Here is a 15,548-nt window from a genome sequence, read left to right as displayed (position 1 = left end):
CCTGGTTGGGCATGGGTGTACTCGACATACTCGGAAGTCTGGAAGGGGCTGGTTTAGCTCACAAGGCTAAATCGCTGGCTTTTAAAGCAGACCAAGCAGGCCAGCAGCACGGTTCGATTCCCGTACCAGCCTCCCCGGGCAGGCGCCGGAATGTGGCGACTAGGGGCTTTTCACAGTAACTTCATTGAAGCCTACTCGTGACAATAAGCGATTTTCATTTCATTTCATTTCATTTTCATTTCAGGTCTGCTCTCTACCCTCTGCAGAAAATGGAGTTTGGAGTACAGCCGGGTGTGGTTGGCATCTGCTTGGCCACCATAGCTCTGGCGGATGCACTGAGGCTGCACGAGTAGAAGTTCCTCGGGACGACCCTGCAGAAGAGGAGCCTGCCCCAGAGAAGCAGGGGCCAGCTGGTGCGGTTAGAGAACCAGACGCTAAGTAGGCCGAGGAGGAGATGGTCGCCCGCTGGAGTGGGGGTTGGGATGTGGGGTGGGGGGGGGTGTGGGGCGGCGGTTGTGCCAGGGGCATGGAGCTGGTAACTCATCCTGGCTACCCTGAGCAGGGTGTGCAGCTTCTTTCTGCACTGCTGCCAGGTCCGTGCAGTGAGGCCTACAGTGCTCAAGGCGTCTGCCTCCTGTGCCCAGGCCCAGTTGAAATCGGTAGGTGGCTGCTGCGTTCCTACCCCAGGAAACAGAGTGTCTCACCTCTCCTCCATGGGATCCGTCTCGAGATCTGCATCTGTGAATGTTGGGGTCACTCTCTGGGATGGTATCTTCTCGGCTGGAATGAGAGTCTGTGGGGAATGGAGTGCTCATCAGCAGCTCCTGCCTCTCCAGTGCCAATCCCAACCGCAGCAAATCCCACGCTGGCGTGAGTTGGAATTGCATTAGTTCCACAGTACGCGAGTGCTGGCCCATTAGCATGTCCTGAATTGCTCCGGGACTGGTGCCCCTATCGGGATCATAGAATAACCCCCATTCAGTCCCAGTGTCGACACTTAGCCAGGGTCAGGCTGTACGAGGGGGGTCAGGCTGTCCGAGGGGGGTACGGCTGTCCGTGCTGGGTCAGGCTGTCCGAGTGGGGTCAGGCTGTCCGTGCTGGGTCAGGCTGTCCGAGGGGGCTCGGGCTGTCCGAGCTGGGTCAGGCTGTCCGAGTGGGGTCAGGCTGTCCGAGGGGGCTCGGGCTGTCCGAGCTGGGTCAGGCTGTCCGAGGGGGGTCGGGGCAGTCCAAGGGGGGTCGGGGCTGTCCGAGATGGGTAAGGCTGTCGGAGTGGGGTCAGGCTTTCCGAAGGGGGTCTGGCTTTCCGAAGGGGGTCAGGCTTTCCGAAGGGGGTCAGGCTGTCCGAGGGGGGTCAGGCTGTCCGGGTGGGGTCAGGCTTTCCGAAGGGGGTCAGGCTTTCCGAAGGGGGTCAGGCTGTCCGAGGGGGGTCGGGCTGTCCGAGCTGGGTCAGGCTGTCCGAGGGGGGGTCGGGCTGTCCGAGCTGGGTCAGGCTGTCCGGGTGGGGTCAGGCTTTCCGAAGGGGGTCAGGCTTTCCGAAGGGGGTCAGGCTTTCCGAGGGGGGGTCGGGCTGTCTGAGCTGGGTCAGGCTGTCCGAAGGGGGTCAGGCTGTCCGGGTGGGGTCAGGCTTTCCGAAGGGGGTCAGGCTGTCCGAGGGGGGTCGGGCTGTCCGAGCTGGGTCAGGCTGTCCGAGTGGGGTCAGGCTTTCCGAAGGGGGTCAGGCTGTCCGAGGGGGGTCGGGCTGTCCGAGCTGGGTCAGGCTGTCCGAGTGGGGTCAGGCTTTCCGAAGGGGGTCAGGCTGTCAGAGGGGGGTCAGGCTGTCCGAGTGGGGTCAGGCTGTCTGAAGGGGTCGGGCTGTCAGACCTGGGTCAGGCTGTCCGAGTGGGGCCAGGCTGTCCGAGGGGGATGGGCTGACAGAGGGGGGGGCGGGGATTTCCGAGGGAGGTCGGGCTGTCCGAGCGGGGTCGGGCAGTCAGAGGGGTGTCGGCACTATCAGAGGGGTGTCAGGGCTGTCAGAGGGGGGCGGGGCTGTCCAAGGGGGGTCGGGGCTATCAGAGGGGGGTCGTGGCTGTCAGAGGAGAGTTGGGGCTATCCAAGGGGGGTCGGGGCTGTCCGAGAGGGGTCAGGGCTGTCCGAGGGATGTCGGGGCTGTTCGAGGGGGGTTGGGGCTATCCGAGGGGGGGGCGGGGCTGTCAGAGGGAGATCGGGGCTGTCAGAGGAGAGTTGGGGCTATCCAAGGGGGGTCGGGGCTGTCCGAGGGGGGTTGGGGCTATCCGAGGGGGGGCGGGGCTATCTGAGGGGGGTCGGGGATGTCCGAGGGACATCGGGGCTGTCAGAGGAGAGTTTGGGCTGTCCGAGAGGGGTCGGGCTGTCCGAGGGATGTTGGGGCTGTCAGAGGGGGGTCGGGGCTGTCCAAGGGGGGTTCGGGCTATCCGAGGGGGGTCGGGGCTGTCCGAGGGGGGTCGGGGCTGTCCGAAGGGGATCGGGGCTGTCAGAGGAGAGTTGGGGCTGTCCGAGGGATGTCAGGGCTGTCAGAGGGGGATCGGGGCTGTCCAAGGGGGGATCGGGCTATCTGAGGGGGGTCGGGGATGTCCGAGGGGGATCGGGGCTGTCGAGGAGAGTTGGGGCTGTCCGAGAGGGGTCGGGGCTTTCCAAGAGGGGTCAGGGCTGTCAGAGGAGAGTTGGGGCTATCCGAGGGGGGTCGGGGCTTTCCAAGAGGGGTCAGGGCTGTCAGAGGAGAGTTGGGGCTATCCGAGGGGGGTCGGGGCTTTCCAAGAGGGGTCAGGGCTGTCAGAGGAGAGTTTGGGCTGTCCGAGAGGGGTCGGGCTGTCCGAGGAGAGTTGGGGCTATCTGAGGGAAATCGGGCTGTCCGACGGGTAGGTGGAAAGCAAGGGGTCCATGGTCACACCACTGTAGTTTGTATTTCATCCAAGATGGCGGGATGAAGCTGAAGTGGGGTGGAGAAGGTGCATAAGATGGTTTTAGTGATTCCAGTTGTAACAGCCTCAGTCACTGACTGCCCAATAATTCACAGAATTCTCTCCTCCAAAAGAATCTGGGGATGCCTGTCTCCTGCCCGTCCCCTTTGCTGCTGTCTCTGTTATGTTACCTTGTGTGGCAAGAGAGAGGGGGGAGTCTCAGCGAGTGTGCTGCAAGGTATGTGGATCATTTACATGTTGAAGCCATGATGGATGTGGTGATATGCATCACTGTAAATACACAAGGGGTTAATGTAAATACACGTAGATTAGCTAGACACTAGAGGGAGCACCAGAGACATGACACACAGACATTCAACCAATAGGTCAGTAAGATAGGACACGACCAATGGGCATTCACGATACACACAGAGGTGACACAACCACAGGGGGGCATTACACCAACCCATATAAAAGGACACAGCACACATGCTCAGTCTCTTTCCAGTGGAGACACTCAGTGAGTACACAGGGTTGATTGAAACACATCACACCCACCACGTGGACTGCAGCAGACTGGTTCGTCAGTCTGAGTAGCTATAGCAGGATTAACAGGAGAGTCAAATTCAAGTAGGAGAATTGTTAACAGTTTAATAAATGTGTTAAAGCTATCTCCAAGTCTGAACCTTCCTTTGTCAGAGTGCACATCAAGGAAGCAGCTTATGCTACGTCAAGAGCATAACAAAACAATTGACATCGATCCAGTCGAGACGCTGAGTAGTGGTGAACCGATGCTTTAACAGACTAAAAGTGTGCCAACCTGTAGCTCCTCCCGCACTGCAAGACTACCCCAGATCGACGGGCTTTATACCTCCTCAGAGGGGCGGAGCCAACAGCAGCACCAATCACAACATTCCAACAGTACAACATCAACAACCAATAACAGAACAGCAATAACAGTAAGTATATACAACAGTGGAGATAATGATAGTACTGGAACAGTAGAACAATAGTGAACATATATACAATAGCCTTAGGCAGCCATACGTGGCTCACGACATTCACCCCCCGTTCAGAAAAAAAGTCCAAGTCCGGTGGGGGTGAAGCAGAATAACAAGTTCAGTCTCACAGGAGGATGAATTATTCGCTGCGAACGCCTCAGCCGGAGACACTGGCGTCGAGACCTTCAGCTCTGGGAGCACATCGTCCATACAACAGGGTCCCGGATAGGGTGACAATGCAGAGGCAGGGCTAAAGGACCCTGTGGGAGATGTCGGTGAAGGTGTGGGTGGGAGGTGAGTGAGGAGGTGGCTGGGAGGGGCGCGGTGATAATGGGTGCGGGGGTACCCTGGGAGCCAGGTCCCGGAGGAAGACTGTGTCCTGTCGTCCATCGCGGTATGCCACATACGCGTACTGAAGGTTCGCGTGGAGAAGCTGAATCCGCTCGACCAGGGGATCGGCTTTATGGCTCCTTGCATGTTTCCGTAGAAGGACCGGCCCAGGTTTCGTTAACCAGGCCGGGAGCGAGACCCCGGAGGTCGCGTCCTGGGAAAGATAAATAGATGGTTGTGAGGGGTCTCGTTTTTGGCAGTACACAGAAGATGGAGTGGAGTGCGTCAGGGAGGACCTCCTGCCAGCGGGAGACTGGGAGACTTCTAGACCGTAGGGCCAGAAGAACGGCCTTCCAGACCGTAGCATTCTCCCTCTCTACCTGCCCGTTCCCCCGGGGGTTGGAGCTGGTAGTCCTGCTCGAGGTGACGCCCTTACTGAGCAGGTACTGATGCAGCTCATCACTCATAAAAGAGGAGCCCCGATCGCTATGTAAATAGGCGGGGAAACCAAACAGGGAGAAAATACTGCGCGGGGCCTTGATGACAGTGGCAGAGGACATATCAGGACAAGGGATTGCAAACGGGAAGCGGGAGTACTCATCAACAACGTTGAGAAAGTATACATTACGGTCAGTGGAGGGGAGTGGCCCTTTGAAGTCCATGCTGGGGCGTTTAAAAGGGCGAGAGGCCTTCACCAGGTGAGCCTTGTCCGTCCGATAGAAGTGCGGCTTGCACTCTGCACAGATTTGGCAATTCCTGGTCACAGCCCTGACGTCCTCAGTGGAGTATGGCAGGTTGCGGGTCTTGACGAAGTGAAGAAGCCGGGTGACCCCCGGGTGTTAGATGTCGTTGTGGATGGCCTCTAACCGGTCTGTTTGAGCGCTGGCGCATATACCGCGGGACAGGGCATCTGGGGGCTTATTGAGCTTCCCAGGGTGATACAAGATGTCGTAGTTATAGGTGGAGAGATCGATTCTCCACCGCAAAATCTTGTCATTCTTAATCTTGCCCCTCTGTGTGTTATTAAACATGAAGGCAACTGACCGTTGGTCTGTGAGGAGAGTGAGTCTCCTGCCGTCCAGGTATTGCCTCGAGTGTTGACAGCTTCCACAATGGCTTGTGCCTCCTTCTCGAGGGAGGAGTGTTGAGTCTCAGAGGCATGGAGGGTACGGGAAATAAAGGCGACAGGCCTTCCTGCCTGGTTGAGGGTAGCGGTCAGGGCAAAGTCAGACGCATCGCTCTCCACCTGGAATGGAAGGGATTCATCCACAGCGTGCATCGTGGCCTTGGCAATGTCGGCTCTCATGCGGTTGAAAGCCAAGCGGGCCTCAGCCGTCAGGGGAAAAATGGTGGACTTAATAAGTGGGCGGGCCTTGTCCGCGTAGTTGGGGACCCGCCAGGCATAATACGAAAATACCCCAGGCATCGTTTCAGGGCCTTGGGGCAGTGGGGAAGGGGCAGCTGGAGAAGGGGGCACATGCGGTCGGGGTCGGGCCCTAGGACACCGTTTTCCACGACATAGCCGAGGATGGCTAGCCGGGTTGTGCGGAATACGCATTTCTCCTTATTGTAGGTTAAATTAAGGAGTCGGGTGGTGCGGAGGAATTTGTCTAGGTTTGCGTCGTGGTCCCGCAGGTCATGGCTGCAGATGGCGATATTATCCAAGTACGGGAATGTGGCCCGCAGCCCGTACTGGTCCACCATTCGGTCCATTATTCGTTGGAAGACTGAAACCCCGTTGGTGATTCCAAAGGGGACCCGGAGGAACTGGAAGAGGCGGCCGTCTGACACGAAGGCAGTGTACTGGCGGTCTTCCGGCCGGATAGGGAGCTGGTGGTACGCCGACTTCAAGTCTGCTGTAGAGAAGACTTGATACTGCGCAATCTGATTGACCATGTCAGATATGCACGGGAGGGGGTACGCATCGAGCTGCGTGTACCGGTTGATCTTCTGACTGTAGTCGACTACCATCCGGTTCTTCTCCCCGGTCCTGATGACCACCACTTGGGCTCTCCAGGGGCTGTTACTCGCCTCGATGCTCCCTTCCTCCAGGAGCCGCTGGACCTCTGACCTGATGAAGGCCCTGTCCTGAGCACTGTACCGTCTGCCCCGGGTGTCGACAGGCTTACAGTCTGGGGTGAGGTTCACGAAGAGCGATGGAAGGGCGACCTTCAGGGTCGCGAGTCTGCAGATCGTGAGAGGGGGCAGGGGGTCACCCGAATATAGAGTTAGGCTTCTGAGGTTGCACTGGAAATCTAAACCAAGCAGGAGGGGAGTGCAGAGATGAGGAAAGATGTAGAGCTTAAAGTTAGCGTACTCCACGCCTTGTATTGACAGGTTTGCAACGCAATAGATTATAGAATTTACAGTGCAGAAGGAGGCCATTCGGCCCATCGAGTCTGCACCGGCTCCTGGAAAGAGCACCCTACCCAAGGTTAACACCTCCACCCTATCCCCATAACCCAGTAACCCCACCCAACACTAAGGGCAATTTTGGACACTAAGGGCAATTTATCATGTCCAATCCACCTAACTTGCACATCTTTGAACTGTGGGAGGGAACCGGAGCACCCGGAGGAAACCCACGCACACACGGGCAGGATGTGCAGACTCCGCACAGACAGTGACCCAAGCCAGAATCGAACCTGGGACCCTGGAGCTGTGAAGCGATTGCGCTATCCACAATGCTATCGTGCTTCCCCCGAATCTGCACGGAGTGCGAACCGGAGGCGAAGGATATAGTCGGCGAGACGGGGAGGACCCGGGGGGAGCAGTGCCTTACCATATCCGGGTGGACAAAACTATCTGTACTCCCGGAGTCGAAGGGACAGGATGCCTCCTGCCCGTTGAGTTTGACGGCCATCATAGAATTTCACAGATGGTAAGGCCGGGACTGGTCGAGCTGGACCGAGCTGAGGTAATGCGGAGGACTATCTGTGGCAGCAGCGTGATCACAACAGGGCGTCATCGACGATGTCGGACAAGATGGCGGCCCCCACGGGTCGCACGCGGCGGATGACGCGTCGGAAGGGGGCGGTCCCGGCAGGCACAATGCCACGTTGCGAGGTCTGTGAGCTTCAGGCCGGCCCTGACAGGCTTTTGATTTTGGGGCTTTAGAGCGGCTCAGACACACCTTCGCAAAATGACCTTTCTTGCCGCACTCATTACACGCAGCGCTGCATGCTGGGCAGCGCTGCCGGGGATGCTGGCCATGCCCGCAGAAATAACAGCAAGGTCCTCCGGAGCTGGCCGGCAGCCACACGGCGCAGGAGTGAGGTACGCCTGGGTCAGGTGATGGCTTCGTCTCTGACGTCCCCGAGGATGCTGCGTGGTTGGACGGGAAGGCCTCGAAACTCTGGAAAGCCATTTCTAATGAGGTAGCCAGCTTCACTGTCGCCTCAAGGTCGAGAGCCACTTTTTCGAGGAGGCGCTGCCGGATATAGCTGGACTGGACTCCAGCCACATAAGTGTTCCGAATCATTATCTCCGAATGCTCCGATGCAGAGACCGCCCGGCAGTTACAAATGCGGGCGAGTACCCTCAATTCACAAAGATATTATGCAAGCGACTCACCCTGGCGCTGACGCCGCGTGGTCAGGAGGTGTCGAGGAGAACCTCGTTGACCGGCCATACAAACTGTGCCTTGAGTACGTCTACAGCCTCCGTATGTGAGGCCACGTCCCTGATTAACTGAAAGATCCTGTGGCTCACCCGGGCGTTGAGGAGACGCTGTTTGAGTGCCGGGGAAACCACAGCTGTCGAGGAGTCGAGGTAGGCCTCGAAGCAACTGAGCCAATGATCAAAGATAGCCGACTCTTCAGCGGCCTGTGGGTCCAGTTTGAGACGTTCAGGTTTGAGGGCAGCATCCATTATCAAAAAAACTTTTAGTCTATTAAATTGATGGACATCAATTTAGTCGAGACGCTGAGTAGTAGTGAACCGATGCTTTAATAGACTAAAAGTGTTCCAACTTGTAGCTCCCCCGCACTGCAACACTGCCCCAGATCGACGGGCTTTATACCTCCTCAGAGGGGCGGAGCCACAGGCGGAGCCAACAGCAGCACCAATCACAACATTCCAACAGTACAACAAATAACAGAACAGCAATAACAGTATATACAACAGTGGAGGTAATGATAGTAATAGAACAGTAGAACAATTGTAAACATATATACAACAGTCTTACGTAGCCATACGTGAATCGCCACAAGCTGAATAGCTGAAAGTTTGAAAGATGTGGATATTAAGGTGAGTGGAGCATTGTAATGTTAGGCATGCATCTTGATTGTCAATTGGTGAGTGATAGGTTGTTGTGCATTCAGCAGTGTGAAAGTTTCATGCAGTCTGGTAATATTATGTTTAAGAATACGCAGGTGAAGGGCATTGATTGATTATATATTTTGACCAGACATAAAGAAAGATTGCCTTGAGGAGTCCACGCTCCACGTGTATTTAGGTTGTGCAAGATTGCAGCGTCTGTTCCATTAGGTAAGGGGGCTGCTCCTCGTGTTTTGCTTGTACTTCAGCCCTATGCACTCGGGGCTGGATTCTCCGCCCCACCGCGCCACTTTTCAGCCTCGACCCGCCGGCAGGATTCTCCGTTACGCTGGTCGGTCAATGGAGTTTCCCATTGTGGGGCAGCCCCACGCCATCAGGAAACCCCCGGGCGCCGGCAAAATGGAGAATCCCACCAGTGGAGAATCCCGCCCCTGATCTTTGGCCACCCAGTGTGGAGAGGGGCGAGCATCTCAGAGGATCTTGTGAGCCTGCTCCCAGCCAAGGTGGCCATTAACAGGTCCAGGTACTGGGTGATTCAGTGTGTCATTTTACTCAACTGCCCACAGTTACACTCATTCTGAGGTGTTGATGGAAAGGGAGTGTGTGGTGTCCATTAATATGCCAGGGATTTTCTGCAAACAGTGGCCACCGCAGGGGCTGAAGTGCATCGTCAACCCTGAAAATGTTATGTTAATCTAATGTTTAAAATTTATATTAAACATTTTTAATAATTGTTACAGTGGCTCTTTAAGGGGCTGTTAATTATTGAATTAATTAATTTGTTTAATTAGTATACTGAAAAGAGTATAATGGGTGGCACAATGGTTAGCACTGCTGGCCCACAGCACCAGGGATCTGGATTCAATTCTGACCTCGGGTCACTATCTGTGTGGAGTTTGCATGTTCTCCCTGTGTCTGCGTGGGTTTTCTCCAGGTGCTCCGGTTTCCTTCCACAGCCCAAAGATGTGCAGATCAGGTGGATTGGCCATGCTAAATTGCCCCTTCGTGTCCAAAGGTTAGGTAGTGTTACAGGGATACGGCGGGTGAGTGGACCTGGGTGGGGTGCTCCTTTGGAGGGTCGGCGCAGAATTGCCTCCTTCTGCACTGTAGGGATTCCATGATCATGAAATACTGCTGGGACACTGGGTGGTGGTTGGAGAGGAGGCACACATATGTAATGCTGCACTCTGTGAATAAATCCAGAATTAAGTTAAAAGATTGGCATCTGGTTTCCTACTTTATCCTCTGCTTTAGGAGTGAATCATCACAGTAGGTAGAAGTTGGGTATTTGAAGTTGCATTCACTGACCTTAAACTCACTGAACCTCTTCCAGCACTGCAGCCATATCTTCTGGGCCTGACTCTTCTTTTTGGCCTCCATAACTATCGACTCCAATTACCTTTGCAGTGTCTGCCTGGAGGGCATCCTGGTCCACTGTGAAAGCATGCCGCTGTGCAGAGAGACCTGGGTGTGCTAGTGCATGAGTCACAGAAAGTTGGTTTACAGGTGCAACAGGTGATTAAGAAGGCAAATGGAATTTTGTCCTTCATTGCTAGAGGGATGGAGTTTAAGACTAGGGAGGTTATGTTGCAATTGTATAAGGTGTTAGTGAGGCCACACCTGGAGTATTGTGGTCAGTTTTGGTCTCCTTACTTGAGAAAGGACATACTGGCACTGGAGGGTGTGCAGAGGAGATTCACTAGGTTAATCCCAGAGCTGAAGGGGTTGGATTATGAGGAGAGGTTGAGTAGACTGGGACTGTACTCGTTGGAATTTAGAAGGATGAGGGGGGATCTTATAGAAACATTAAAAATTATGACGGGAATAGATAGGATAGATGCGGGCAGGTTGTTTCCACTGGCAGGTGAAAGCAGAACTAGGGGACATAGTCTCAAAATAAGAGGAAGTAGATTTAGGACTGAATTCAGGAGGAACTTCTTCACCCAAAGGGTTGTGAATCTATGGAATTCCTTGCCCAGTGAAGCAGTTGAGGCTCCTTCATTAAATGTTTTTAAGGTAAAGATAGATAGTTTTTTGAAGAATAAAGGGATTAAGGGTTATGGTGTTCGGGCCGGAAAGTGGAGCTGAGTCCACAAAAGATCAGCCATGATCTCATTGAATGGCGGAGCAGGCTCGAGGGGCCAGATGGCCTACTCCTGCTCCTAGTTCTTATGTTCATGAACTAAGGTTTCGAGCATTGCTTTAGAGGCCCTATGAGCCCTCTCTTTGAACCACTGCTCCACTGATTGTCTTATTCCTTCCCTGAAACAATTTTAGGGACAGTTTGACTTGCTGCTGCTGGTGCAGCCTGAATGCACATTTCAACCATTGGGTCTGCACCAACTCAAACACAGCTATCCAACCTAATTCCCATTCCAGGTCTGTGACCTTTTAACAGAATTGGGAAAAGACAGAGATGTAATAGGTTATGAGTAAGGGATGGGTGGAACAAGGAGAAAGGAAGTTCTGTGATAGGGTAAATAGTAGTTACCCAATATCAGTTTGGCCTCTCCCATTATTGAGGAGGTAACACCTCAGTTTGGTCTGTGCGCATAACCTCCAGCTTTCAGTGGCTTGCCATTGCAATTCCCCACCTTGCTTTCACACTGTCATTTCTGTCCTCAATCTAATGATAATAATAATCTTTAATATTGTCACAAGTAGGCTCACATTAACACCGCAATGAAGTACGGGCCGATGGGCCGAATAGCCTCGATGGGCCGAATGGCCTCCTTCTGCACTGTATGTTCAATGTAATCTATGTAATCCGTGAAGCTACTGTGAAAATCTACTGCATTGTTCCAGCGAAGCTCAACGCAAGGTTCAGGAAGAGCACCGCATCTTTTGACTAGGCACTTTACAGCCTTCCTACTCAACATTGACTGCAATAATTTCAGACCATAATCTCGGTTCCATTTTCCTTTTACTTGGTTCAGGTTTTGTTTCTTTCTGTCACCAGTACACCTGCTCCGGGGACATCTTTTGTTTCTTTGTTTCTTTTCTTGCTCTAAAACCATTCCCTTTGGCCTTAGAAGCCCTCTTCCGTCATTCAATCTCTCCTGACTATCGTATTAATTTGGTTTATTCCAAAGATTGCCATTAATTGCAGAGTATTCCCAGCATTTTCTGTTTTTATTCCATGAGGTTTCATGTTTTTTCACAAAAATAAACTTCATTGTGTTTATATATATAGAAAGAAACTAAACAAAGCAATTATTATTAACTTAACACTAAAGCTAGGGACTTCCTGTGACAGCATGTAGGAAGAAGTTGCACGTTGGGTGGCTCCTGCTCGAGGTTCGATGTTTTGGAACTTAATGGCCGGTCCCAGGGGCAATTGTCTATGAAAGGGATTAAAGCCAAGTGGAAAGAAGAGTTGGGGGGAGGTAATAGAAGAAGGTTTGTGATGTGAGGTGCTACGATGAATGAATGTCTCAACCTCATGGGTGAGGTTGGGGCTGATACAGCTGAAGGTTGTATATAAAACATAGAATATAGAACATACAGTGCAGAAGGAGGCCATTCTGCCCATCGAATCTGCACTAACCTACATTAAGCCCTCATTCCCACCCTATCCCCGTATCCCAATAACCCCTCCGAAACGTTTTTGGACACTAAGAGCAATTCAGCATGGCCAATCCACCTAACTTGCACACTTTTAGACTGTGGGGGGAAACCGGAGCACCCGGAGGAAACCCACGCAGACAGGGGAAAGAACATGCAGACTCTACACAGATAGTGACCCGGCCGGAAATCGAACCTGGAGCTGTGAAGCCACAGTGCTATCCACTTGTGCAACCCATATATAGGGCGCACCTAACAAAAGCGATGCTGAGCCGACTCTTCGAGGGGGTGGAGGATGTCTGTGAGAACTGTGTGAAGAGGCCCCGCAAACCATGTACATATGTTTTGGTCCTGTCCGAAGCTGGAGAGGTATTGGAGGGAGGTCTTCAGTATCATCTCAGGGGTACTACATGTGGGCTTGGAACTGGGTCCCTTCGAGGCCATTTTTGGGGTGTCAGACTGGCCCGAGCTGCAGGCTGGTGCGGGGCAGATGTTTTAGCCTTCACCTTGCTGATAACCCCAAGACCGATCCTGTTGCGGTGGAGGTCAGCTTCTCTGCCCTGTGCCTCAGCTTGACGCGGCAACCTGCTTGAATTTCTGACCCTTGAGAAGTTGAAATTTGAGCTGAGGGAGGTTAAGGGGGGGGGTTCTACAATCCATGGGGACTGTTTGTTGTGCACTTTAAGGAACTGGTTGCCATTGAACATTAATGGGGGGAGGGTGGGTTTACAGTTTCACTGTTTTGTTGTTAACTTTTACTTGGAATGCACGAATGGATGTATTGGATTATATATTGAGGGACCTGTTGTTTCCGGGGGATTGTTATCGTGTTTGTCTTATTTCTCTTTTGTTGTTTTTAAAAAACTTTAGAGTACCCAATTCTTTTTTTCCAATTGTCCCATAAGGGACAATTTTGCATTGTGGGGACGAAACCCACGCAAACACAGAGAGAATGTGCAAACTCCACACGGACAGTGACCCAGAGCCGGGATCGAACCTAGGGCCTCGGCGGCGTGAGGCTGCAGTGCTAACCACTGTGCCACCATGCTGCCCATTTTTGTTGTTTATTTGATGAAAATGTTGAAAATATGGAGAACAAAAGGATTTTTTAAAAAACTTAACACTAAAGCTGAAAAAGACTTATGTTATAAACTCAGTTCTACTTTTTAACTATGCACTAAAGAATTCCCCTGTCTTACAAAATCTTGAAGGTTCATTGACTTTCCATTGGACCAACCCTAAGGCATGGAACAACCCTCCGGAATTTACTTTCATTCTTCTCAGTATTCCAGCTATTCCTCAAAATACCAATTGGGGGATCCTTTCTTGAACTGTTTGCCTTTGATCCTCTAATTTTCTTAAAGACCTCGTAACTGTGGAACCTTGTCCTGGCTTTGGACATACAGTTCAAACACTTTTCCAAGTCTGCTTTTTCTAAGCTAAGTATTCAAAGAGACTGCTTTGTGCCACAAGGCACTGTGAGGACCACTGTAAATTTCTTCCGCTAGCTGTAACCCAGCGGCTGTTCCATCATGAATACCAAACTGAGATAGAGCCCCATTCACCTTCCATGTGGTGATGATGAACTTAGTATTTTCTATGCTTGAAATGCAGGCCTAACTGATTATCATCTCTCATTGGCTCTCTCAATAAGGTAAGATGCAGTTTTTGCAAATGCAAAGCTACAACTCCCTCTGTTGGTTCCCAAACTGAATCACCTGCTTCTGTTTGCAAACATACATAAATTTATAAATATAACCTTCTAATCAAAGCTTCATCCTGAATCACTATCCCTATGGCAACATGACCCATATTCCCAGATCGAAATGCAAATGAACTATCTTTCAATTCCAAAGTTTTCCTTGATTCTGGGGAACCAGATGAATAATTTATATTTTCAATGGAGTTTTATGACCCTCTTTCCCAGAATGTCCAACTTTAGCTTCTTTTTTTGGAGGTAACAATAAACACCCTGGTTCTACCAAGAGCTCCGGAAATTAGTCATCCATTGTTCAAGTTTTTTCACTACCAGGTCTGACCTTGCAAGATAAACATAGTTTAGCTTTTAACTAAAATTAACTCCAAGCTTATTTTAATTTATTTCAGGGTTGCTTATCAGTTTCTCAATCAGATGGCCCCATTTTCTACAGTTAAAACTTTTATTCCTAAAGCTAAAAGTTATATTCTAAGACATATGAATTATGATATTCATAACTGCTTTAGCTAACAAAGTAAATGATCTCATATGCCTCCTTAATCACTTTTTCTAGCTGTCCTGCTGCTTTAAGGAATCTGTGGACCTACATTCCAAGGTTCCTCTATTCCTCTACATTTCTCAGCATCCTACCTTTTATTGTTATTTCCGTCTCTTGTTTTACTTTTCCAAATGCATTACCTCATACATTTGGAGGTTGAATTCCATTTGCCGCTTCCTCTCCAACTGTCTAGTCCATTGATAACTGCCTGCAGTCTGCACCTTTCTTCTTCACTATCAACTATATGACCATTTTTTGTAATTCTGAAAACATCTTAACCATCCTCTTAAACATCAGTCTAAATCATTGAAGCATATATGAAAAGCAAGGGACCAAGTAAGGAGCCTGCCTTCCAGTCACAAAAACACCCATTGTCCATTATCCTTAGCCTCCTGACACTGAATCAATTTTGGATCTAACTTGCCATTCTCCCTGAGATCCCATGGACTTTTACTTTCCTGACAAATCTGCTATGTAGGAGTTGATCAAAAGCCTTGCTAAAATCTATGTAGGTGATATCAAGCATGCTACTTTCATTGACCCTCCTTGTTACCTGCTCAAAAAAAATAAATCAAATTAGTTAGACAACAAATCCATACTGTTATTGATAATCTGCACCTTTCAAACTGACAATTTATACTGTCCCTCAAAATTTTTCCAATATTGTACTCACCATGAGTGTTCCGCTAACTGACTTGTAATTAATCCCTTTCTCTCTTTTTAAACAGTATAACAGTTTTCCTGATAACTTGCATGATGGCTGAAGCCAGGAAATAGTTGAAAATGATGGTCAGAGCCTATCCTATTTCCTCCCTTGCTTCTCTTCACAGTTGGAGTTCACTACATCTGCGTGTGGAGATTGATCTTCTTTCATAGATGCTAAACCCCTTAATATTTCCTCACCTTTATGAAGAACCGGATGTCTTTAATAATAATAATTTAAGAAGTGTAGATTAGCTGTACACCATGCTAGTCACACATGCACATGGGCCCCCTGCTGAACGTGCAGCCAGTCAGAAGTACATTCAGACCGAGGCGGCAAGTCCAATCATTGAGATAACCACTCAGTATGATGTTTGTGTGCTGCTTGTGTGACTTTGAATATATGCAGGGTAATGACACTTCACAATTCCTGTGCCTTCCAACAGCCCTAATCATATTTTTATATTTTTATCTTTATTAAAAATTATTCTCTTTCATTTATT

The 15,548-nt window shown here is 51.0% G+C and overlaps 1 long non-coding RNA gene across 1 annotated transcript in view; it reads right to left on the bottom strand.

The window, feature by feature from the left end:
- Nucleotides 1-15,548, bottom strand: part of LOC119971974 — a 32,022-nt gene that overhangs the window by 8,141 nt on the left and 8,333 nt on the right. The window lies entirely within an intron of this gene.

The sequence above is a fragment of the Scyliorhinus canicula genome, chromosome 1 (assembly GCF_902713615.1).
Source record: "Scyliorhinus canicula chromosome 1, sScyCan1.1, whole genome shotgun sequence".
In the NCBI taxonomy this organism is placed as follows: domain Eukaryota; kingdom Metazoa; phylum Chordata; class Chondrichthyes; order Carcharhiniformes; family Scyliorhinidae; genus Scyliorhinus; species Scyliorhinus canicula.
The sequence above is the reverse complement of the archived record's forward strand: the minus strand, read 5'-3'. Positions and strand labels throughout refer to the sequence as shown.